Here is an 8,783-nt window from a genome sequence, read left to right as displayed (position 1 = left end):
GTTCTTCCAATCAATAATTAAACATTTTTGAGTGCCTATAACATCATGGTTCTCAATATTGGAGGTACAGCAGTAAACAAAATGGAGAAAAATTCCTCCCTCATATACCATGCATTCTAGTGTAGAAAGAGAGAATAAACAAAAAGTTAAATATCTACTCTGTCAAATGGGGATAACCACAATAAATACAAATAATTAGCAATAACCACGCTTTAGATAAACCTCATTGGCTACGATACTGCCACTGTGCAGTGCTGACAATAAATACAAATAAAATAGGATATGGAGTACTAGTGTGTGTGCGCAGCTGCAGTTTAAAATACGGTGATGTAGGAGCCCTCACACATAGGACGATGTCTGATCAGAGATATAAAGGAGGTAAGTGAGCTGTAGATACTCAGGAGGGTGAGAAAAGCATTTTTGAAAATGGACTAGTAAGTACAAAGTCTCAAAGGCTGGGGTGTGCCCGTAACATTAGGAGGAAGAAGGCTGGGGTCAGGACAGAGAGCAGGGTTTGCAATAAACTCAGAGAGGAGGATGGATGTAATATAGGGCCTTACAGATGATTGTAAGGGCTCAAAATCTTCTCTGCACAGGAAACCATCAGTGGGCTTTGAGCAGAAGGACATGATTCAATTTATCCTTTATCAGGATTACTCTGACTGCTTACTGTATTATGAATTGACCAGGAGCAAGAGTGGAAGCTCTTAAAATGATCCAGGTGAGAGATGATGATGGTTTCCTGAGAGAGTAACAGTGAAGTGGTAAGAAGGGACCATAATCTGGATATGTATTTGAAGGCAGAATTGCTAAGCATTGTCAAGGAACTGGATATGGGCTAGAAGAGAAAGAGATCTGTCAAGGATCATAGAGAGGTTTTTATCCTGAGCAATGGGAAGGATTGAGTTGCCATTTACTAAGATAGGAAGGACTGTAGGTTGAGGAGGCTCAGGAGATTAGGAATTCAGTTTGCAGATGTTAAAGAGGCTGTTGGATGTATGAGGCTGAGCTCCGAGGCTGGAGCTCAGAGATGTCCCTGCATGATACAGAGATTGGAGGGGTGTCAAGTTATAGAGGCATTTAAAGACCTGAGACAGAATGAACTCACCTAAGCAAGTACTGTTCATTGCACGATTGAGCATAAACAAAGATGGAGTCTGCACTCCCATGTTTATTGCAACATTATTCACAGTAGCCAAAATATGGAAGCAACCTAAGTGTCCATCAGTGGATGGATGGATAAAGAAGATGTGATATGTATCTCATGTATATATCACATCATATATGTCACATCTATATAATTGCATCATACATGTATGTGTGTATATATATGTATATATATATATCACATCACATCACATACACACACACAATGGAATATTATTCAGCCATGAGAAGGAAGAAAATCCTGCCATTTACCACAACATGGATAGATCCTGAGGACATTATGCTAAGTGAAATAAACCAGACAGGGAAAGACAAATACTGCAAGGCATCACTCATAAGTATAATCTTAAAATGAAAACAAAGCAAAAAAACAGTCTAAGTCATAGAAACAGAGTAGAAAAATGGGGTGGAGGCTAAGGGAAAAGGTAGAAGAGAAAAAAAAAGACTTAGAGCACCCAGTGAAGTAGAAGAAAAAACAGGAGAATTCACTATCTGAAAGCTAAGTAATAAAAGTGTACTAAGGAGGATTAATTAATGGTGCCACATGTTGCTGGAAAACCATGGAAGATGAGAGTAGAGAACTGATCAAGAGCTTTAACAATGGGAGATTATTCGTGACCTCAATAAGAGCTGTTTCAATGCAGAGATGATTTCCAAAAGATTGGATTGGATTGGATTAAATAGAGCAGGAAGAAGAGGAATTGAAGGTAAAGATAAATATACCGTTTTATATTTCAGTAAGTGCAGAGAATTGGGAAGGACCGAGATGACTGGAATAAGGAGGGGACCAGGTTGCATACTCTGGTGGCATGAGATTCTACTCAGGGTGGGTTAGGTAAGAGAGAGGGAAGAAAGACAGGAAGTGTCAACATGAAGAGCTCCTAGGCTAGTGGCCTCCACACTTGGGGTAGTAGGATGTGGGAGAGAAACTAGTCTTCATGCTAGGGGGCTGAGTGGGAATCTGTGGTAGGCTGAGTGGGAATCTGTGGTAATCTGAGTGGGAAGGAGGCATTTTTTTCAGTTGGAGTAAAAAAGGTGAAGGGAAACTTTGATGATATATTTGAAGACGTAGGGTATTTTCCTGGTGATTGACCCTTTAGGCCAGAGGGCTTAGAGGAATGGTTTTAGGAACTGGAAAATGGCAGGAGATGAGGTTAGGTTAGGAAATAGAGCGATATGGGTTTGGGGTCTCAGAGATTGGGTGATAACTTAGGAGTTAAGGGCGTCTTATGACTGATAGAAATAACATTAATAGATATAAATTTAATAGGATTAAATTTGATAGTCTTAAAGCAAATTATAGAGAGAAAGTTGTGAGAGTATTGGAGATGAGGGAGGAGGAGATGGGAGAATTGCCCGAAGTATGAAGAGTACTGGGCATTCTGTTATGTGATATCTGTAAATGCCGAATATTTCCTTCTCTTTAGGGATGATTTATTTTTAGGCTTTTCCTTGACTCTGATCTTAATGCTGTGTTATAACAGTCACTATATAAATATCTGTTGAAAAAAAAAGAGTCTAAGAATGACTACATGATTCCAGAAGATGACAAAGTGCTGAATGAGACTTCATTCTAGATGCGATGGAATAACTTGGGGTAGACCAGGACTGCTAATACGAACAACTAGAAAAGCCCGGTAAAATGGTGTGATCTGTTTGACAGTGTCAGAGGCTGTTGAGGAAATAAACCCCGGGGGGCACTGAGTTAGGAGGCTGAGATTCGGAATGTACCAGTCACGTGGCTGGTTTTCTCCTTAGGAGAATTAGGACAACTCTTGGATTCTGGGGCTGCATAGGGTTGAAGAGCGTAAACTAACTGGTGTTTGATGTCTAGTAGTTGTCTAAATGTCTGGTGATTTCCTCTTTTCTTGGGTGTACAGCCACCTGAGTGAATAAGCAGAGGACCCTTTGGGAAAGGACTAGGGAACACCCACAGTATACCCTTATGTGCTGTTACAGAGTCCTTCCTCCTTGGGCTCCCTAGGACCCAGTCAGTAGGTTCCAAACCTGAAAACTGTCTCAGTTCTGAAAACCAGGCAAAGAATTGTGATATTTTCTTGGCAATTCCCCTCATCTTCCTACCCCCCATTCTTGCTCTTTTGTTGCTGTTGTCATTATTGACTTTGGGCAGAACCTTTGCTGGCTACCCACTTCTCTGTCTCATGGGGACACCATACTCCATTGATCATTTGCACTATTTCCCATGGGTCAAGCCCGTGGGGCTGCTCCTCAGCTCCCTCTCTGAGCTATCTGGTGTTAGGATCATTGCTCTTTCCTACTCTCTAGGAGCTGAGTCCCTTCAGTTTGGGCTGCCTTGGTTGCTCTCTAATGCTACCATTTCATTTTTGTTTATTGTATTGTATTGTATTGTATTGTATTGAATTGTATTGTATTGTATTCAGCTTTTTGAGTTATTCTAGATAGCAAATTTCATCTGACATCAGTCATAGATGAGTCACAGAATATTTAGTTTAAAAACTATGAATTAGGGGCACCTGGGTGGCTCAGTCGTTAAGCCTCTGCCTTCGGCTCAGGTCATGATCCCAGGGTCCTGGGATTGAGCCCCGCATCAGGCTCCCTGCTCAGCGGGAAGCCTGCTTCTCCCTCTCCCACTCCCCCTGCGTGTGTTCCCTCTCTCACTATGTCTCTCTCTGTCAAATAAATAAATAAAATCTTAAAAAAACAACAACAACTATGAATTAATAAATACCCTTTGCCCCTGGGAGACCCACTACCCTCTTAGCTCTTGACATTCAAATCCACCCATACAGAAGCAAATTAACATTTTCTTCCTAAAGAGAAAATTCGTTCTCTACAATATTTTTCTCACTGTTGTCTCATGTCCCTGCTATACTGTGCTTCTTCTTAACTTATAGTAAGATAGACTTCGGCAGTTTTGAAATATTGTTGTTGGGATTTCTGTGTTTGAGGCAAGACATCAAGTGTAGTATTTTAAAACATTAATAAAACTATATGTATGTTTGTATGTTGGGAAGGAAGTTGGGGAAGGGTTCTGGAGACAGCTGGTTCCTTAGCTACCGTCTTCCTGGGAAAACCTGGGGGTAAACTAACATTTTAATTGAAACTATGATTTTCATTACATCAAATCTGTTTTTATCTTACTCCTTTTCTTGAATGAAAAGTGACATGTGTTATATTAGCAAACATACTAGAAAAGCATCAAAGAGAGAGGGTATACTTGAAATCTTTTTTGAATGTATGATTTATAAAGCAAACTATTCTAATTATAGTTACCATCACATGGCGTTTCTGAAAACCTGAACTCTAGTTTCCAGAGTTAAAAATTATTTGCTGTGAATGTGTGTTTTAGATACTTAAACAGTTGCTCATGTGCTCAAGTTCTGTGTTTTATATATATGTATATATATATATATGCTTTTTTAATATTTATTTATTTATTTTAGAGAGAGAGAGTGTGCTAGTGAGCATAAGCACAGTGGGGAGGGGCTGAGGGAGAGGGAGAGAGAGAGAGTCTTAAGCTGAGCACAGTCCAACTCAGGGCTCGATCTCACCACCCTGAGATCATGACCCTGAGATGAAACTGAGAGTCAGATGCTTAACCGACTACCACCCAGGCATCCCATATGCATATGCTTTTTAAAGCTTTCCTTTTGTGGCAATTTATCAATTTTTATTGCTATTGATTAATATTTTATTGCCATACAATTGCTATCCTTTTCTATTTGCAGTAGCAAAGAGTATATATTAAGCATTATATTTTTCAGGATAACAATGAGAAATTAGTTAACATACATCAAATTTCTTTTAAAACTATGAATTTATAATGGCAATAACTATCACTTGTAGTAAGTTTTTAATCCTCATAGCAATTCTGTGATACAGATCTTATTCTCATTTCACAGATGTAGAAATTAAAAGTCGGAGTTTAATACCAGCTTAAGGTTACATGCAGATCAGTGGAAGAATCAGGAGTTAAAACCACTTTGTAACATACACAAAGCAGCACTTGGTTATTCAATCAAACACTAATCTAGATTCTTCTGTGAAGGAATTTTGCAGATGTGATTAAAGCTGCTAATTAAATTGGTCAAACAGGAGATGATCTTGTATGGGCCTGAAGCAATTCTTTGGAAGTCCTTTAAAATATGCTCAGGGCTTCTCTGAGTGGAGAGCCTCCCACCTGTGGTCATTAGCCTCCACTCCTGCCCCGGGGTTCCAGCTGGCTCATGATGTTCTTTTCCTGACTGCTTGCCTAACAGGCCCCTCACTTGTGTAGGCAGCCCCCACAATTACATAAACAAAAAGGCATATATTTGCTTATAGATATGATGGCCCACTGGTCTCCTTCTCTGGTTGAACCTTGACTAATACTCTTGCCTTCACTGCACATTTAATACTTGAGCCTGAACTTTGTTCAAAATCAGAATAGAAATGTGGGGAGGAAGCAGTGAGTTTTAAAATAGGGTTCAGGGAGAGAGGAGCCAAGAGTAGAGTCTTTATTATTATATCTTTATGCCTCAATGTTGAAACACAGAATTCTTTTTCTACACAGAATTCTTTTCCTGTCATTTGAATGACTCATGTTCAACAACTTTTGACATCTTTTCTAAAATTACACGATATTAAAAAATATATAACTAGTAGATATCAGTCTTGGATTAATAACACTAGGAGGTATGACATATCAACATTTTTCAGTGTAAACCCTTGAATTTGAATCCAGGAATTTTGGATTACAGGGGAAAAGTTTTGCTGCTCTTAAATGTGTACATGAGACTTCTCCACAGATTTGTGTCAACAGTACTTTTCTACAGAGCACTCTCTTATAACCTCCTCAATAGTATCCAAGCAAAACAAATTTCTCTTTTAATTAATGAGTATTGGAGTACAAAATACCTGAAAAAAATACTTTTATAGACTGAATGTTTGTGTCTGCCTCAAAGTCATATGTTGAAGCCCTAACCGGACCCCCAATGTGGCTGTCTATAGAGATGGGGCCTTTAAAAGAAGTCATCAGGGCTTCATTCTTATGACCTCATTTAACCTTAATCCAATAGAATTGATGTCCTTATAAGGAAGAGAGACCAGAGTGCTCTCTCTGTCTCCTTCAGTGGACAAGCAAGAGGTCAGATGAGCCCACAGTGAGATGGTAAACTCCTATAAGCCAAGAAAACAGAATAAAACTTACCTTGCTGGCCCCTTGGTCTTGGACTTCCGGCCTCCGCAACTGTGAGAAATAAATTCCTGTTGTTTAAGCCACCCAGTCTACGGTATGGCACCCCCAACAGGTTAAGAAAAATACTAAACATAAAAGGTAACATTTTACTAAAAATCAGTTAATAAATAAATTGTACGTTCTTAACTATCTCAAAAAGTATAGACTACAAAAAGTTTTTTAAACTTTAGATTTTCTTAAGACCATCATTTTAAGCTATAAAAGTGCATGCAGACAGTGCAGTAAGCCTAAGAAATTTGGAAGAAAAAAAATAGCAGGTTTCGCGATTTACCGCATTCAATATAGGATCCATCTGCTTGTTGATCTCTGATCCGAATAATGAGGGAGACATTAGATTCCTTTCTGTGTTTCTGAGGTTGTTAGCTCTGTTTTTGCTGTGTGTCTTTTTTTTTTTTTTTAAAGATTTTATTTATTTATTTGAGAGAGAATGAGATAGAGCATGAGAGGGAAGAGGGTTAGAGGGAGAAGCAGACCCTCCCTGCTGAGCAGAGAGCCCGATGCGGGACTCGATCCCGGGACTCCAGGATCATGACCTGAGCCGAAGGCAGTCGCTTAACCAACTGAGCCACCCAGGCGCCCCACTGTGTGTCTTTTAAAAAGCAAGTATACATGAAATGATCTGGTGTTCTCACTGAGAGAATGCAATGAAGAAAAAAGACCCAAATCATCCCTTTCACTTTAGGGGCCGTAGAAAGTTCTAATCAAATTCCCACAGGTTGGAGAATCTCAAAACTTTAACTCACTTTTTTATATCCAAAGAGGAAAAAAAAAAAGTGACTCCTAAGACTACACAACAAAATCCAGTTAATTATACTTTCATAAATGGGGCGCCTGGGTGGCTCAGTCATTAAGCGTCTGCCTTCGGCTCAGGTCATGATCCCAGGGTCCTGGGATCGAGCCCCTACATTGGGCTCCCTGCTCTGAGGGAAGCCTGTTTCTCCCTCTCCCACTCCCCCTGCTTGTGTTCTCTCTCTCGCTGTGTCTCTCTCTGTCAAATAAATAAATAAAATCTTTAAAAAAAAACTTAAAAAAAATTATACTTTCATAAAATATTCTTCCTACTCCAATGTTTATACTTTTATTTGAAAACTATCTCTGACTTCCAGAGTGATTAGGGCAGTTTTCATGGCACACAATTATGTAAAAATTGTTATTAAGAATGATTTAATGCATGAACATTTAAGAGTATATATGGAAAAATATTTTGATTAAATAGAATAAACATGAGAATTGTTTAAAACCTAAATGTCATGAAAGTCTCTATTTTAAAATGCATTTTTTGATAAACTCATATTTATGATAAATTCACTTTTTGGCTCATTGGCATTACATTTAAAACACATGCATGTGCACACATACACATTCAAGCTATTTGACTTCTTTCTTCCTAGAAATAAGATTTTTCCAAGAGCCAGTGATTTTTTTTTTTTAAGTTGTAGATTGTCATCTCTGAGAGCCAGCCCTATTCCTAGGACAGCCCTCCTAAACCGAGAGGGAGTTTTCTGTGTATCTTGCCAGACTCCCATAAGCCAATGAAATATAATTCCCAAAGATTGAATTTAGATATGAAATCTAAAATTCTTGACATTTGAATTGCCTTGAAACTCCCATCCTCAGTTAAAACTCTATACTTTGTTTTCTTTAAGAGGATTTACTACCTTTATTGATATATTTTTTTCACATCCCATAAACCCAAAATACAATTTTTAAATAGTTAAAAAATCTTCAAAGTGATTAACCATCATAGCTATAAAGTTATAAAGATAAAATCCTTACTAAATTTATGAAATTGGAGTGTAATCAAATAACAAACCATTTAAATGCCAATTAAAAGTTTAAAAAATAATTAAGTATCTAAAATTATCTTCATAAATTATACTTAAAAAAACTAATAATGGCTATCAAGGGATTATAATGGTGATATCTAGGTCTTATTTGCAATTAATTACATAAGATATATAACTACGAATTATTCTAATGCTCTTTTTTTGTTTTTTTTTTTTAAGATTTTATTTATTTGAGAGAGAGAGAATGAGAGAGAGCAAGCACATGAGAGGGGGGAGGGTCAGAGGGAGAAGCAGACTCCCTGCCGAGCAGGGAGCCCGATGTGGGACTCGATCCAGGGACTCCAGGATCATGACCTGAGCCGAAGGCAGTCGCTTAACCAACTGAGCCACCCAGGCGCCCTCTAATGCTCTTTAGAGCACCAAAATTATAGCAGTCTTTGAAAGGATTTAGGGGGGAAATTTCATTTTTTAGTGAACTATATAAGTTCAGGGAATTATATATCTATGGAATCTTTGAATCTCAGCATTGCAAAATATATCACATTTATAGCCATTAAATGAAACCAGGTGAATTACCAAATTAAAGTCCTAGAGACAAAGTGAAATAATTT

At 38.2% G+C, this 8,783-nt stretch overlaps 1 non-coding gene across 1 annotated transcript; it reads right to left on the bottom strand.

Annotated features, from left to right (window-relative positions):
* Nucleotides 1–7,824: 7,824 nt before the first annotated feature.
* On the bottom strand, nt 7,825–7,952 carry LOC118025867. The gene has a single exon (XR_004683428.1).
* Nucleotides 7,953–8,783: the final 831 nt, after the last annotated feature.

The sequence above is a fragment of the Mirounga leonina genome, unplaced genomic scaffold, assembly GCF_011800145.1.
Source record: "Mirounga leonina isolate KUSES-001 unplaced genomic scaffold, KU_Mleo_1.0 Mir_201, whole genome shotgun sequence".
Taxonomy (NCBI): Eukaryota; Metazoa; Chordata; class Mammalia; order Carnivora; family Phocidae; genus Mirounga; species Mirounga leonina.
Note: the sequence above shows the minus strand (reverse complement) of the source record. Positions and strands in the feature narration are given on the sequence as shown.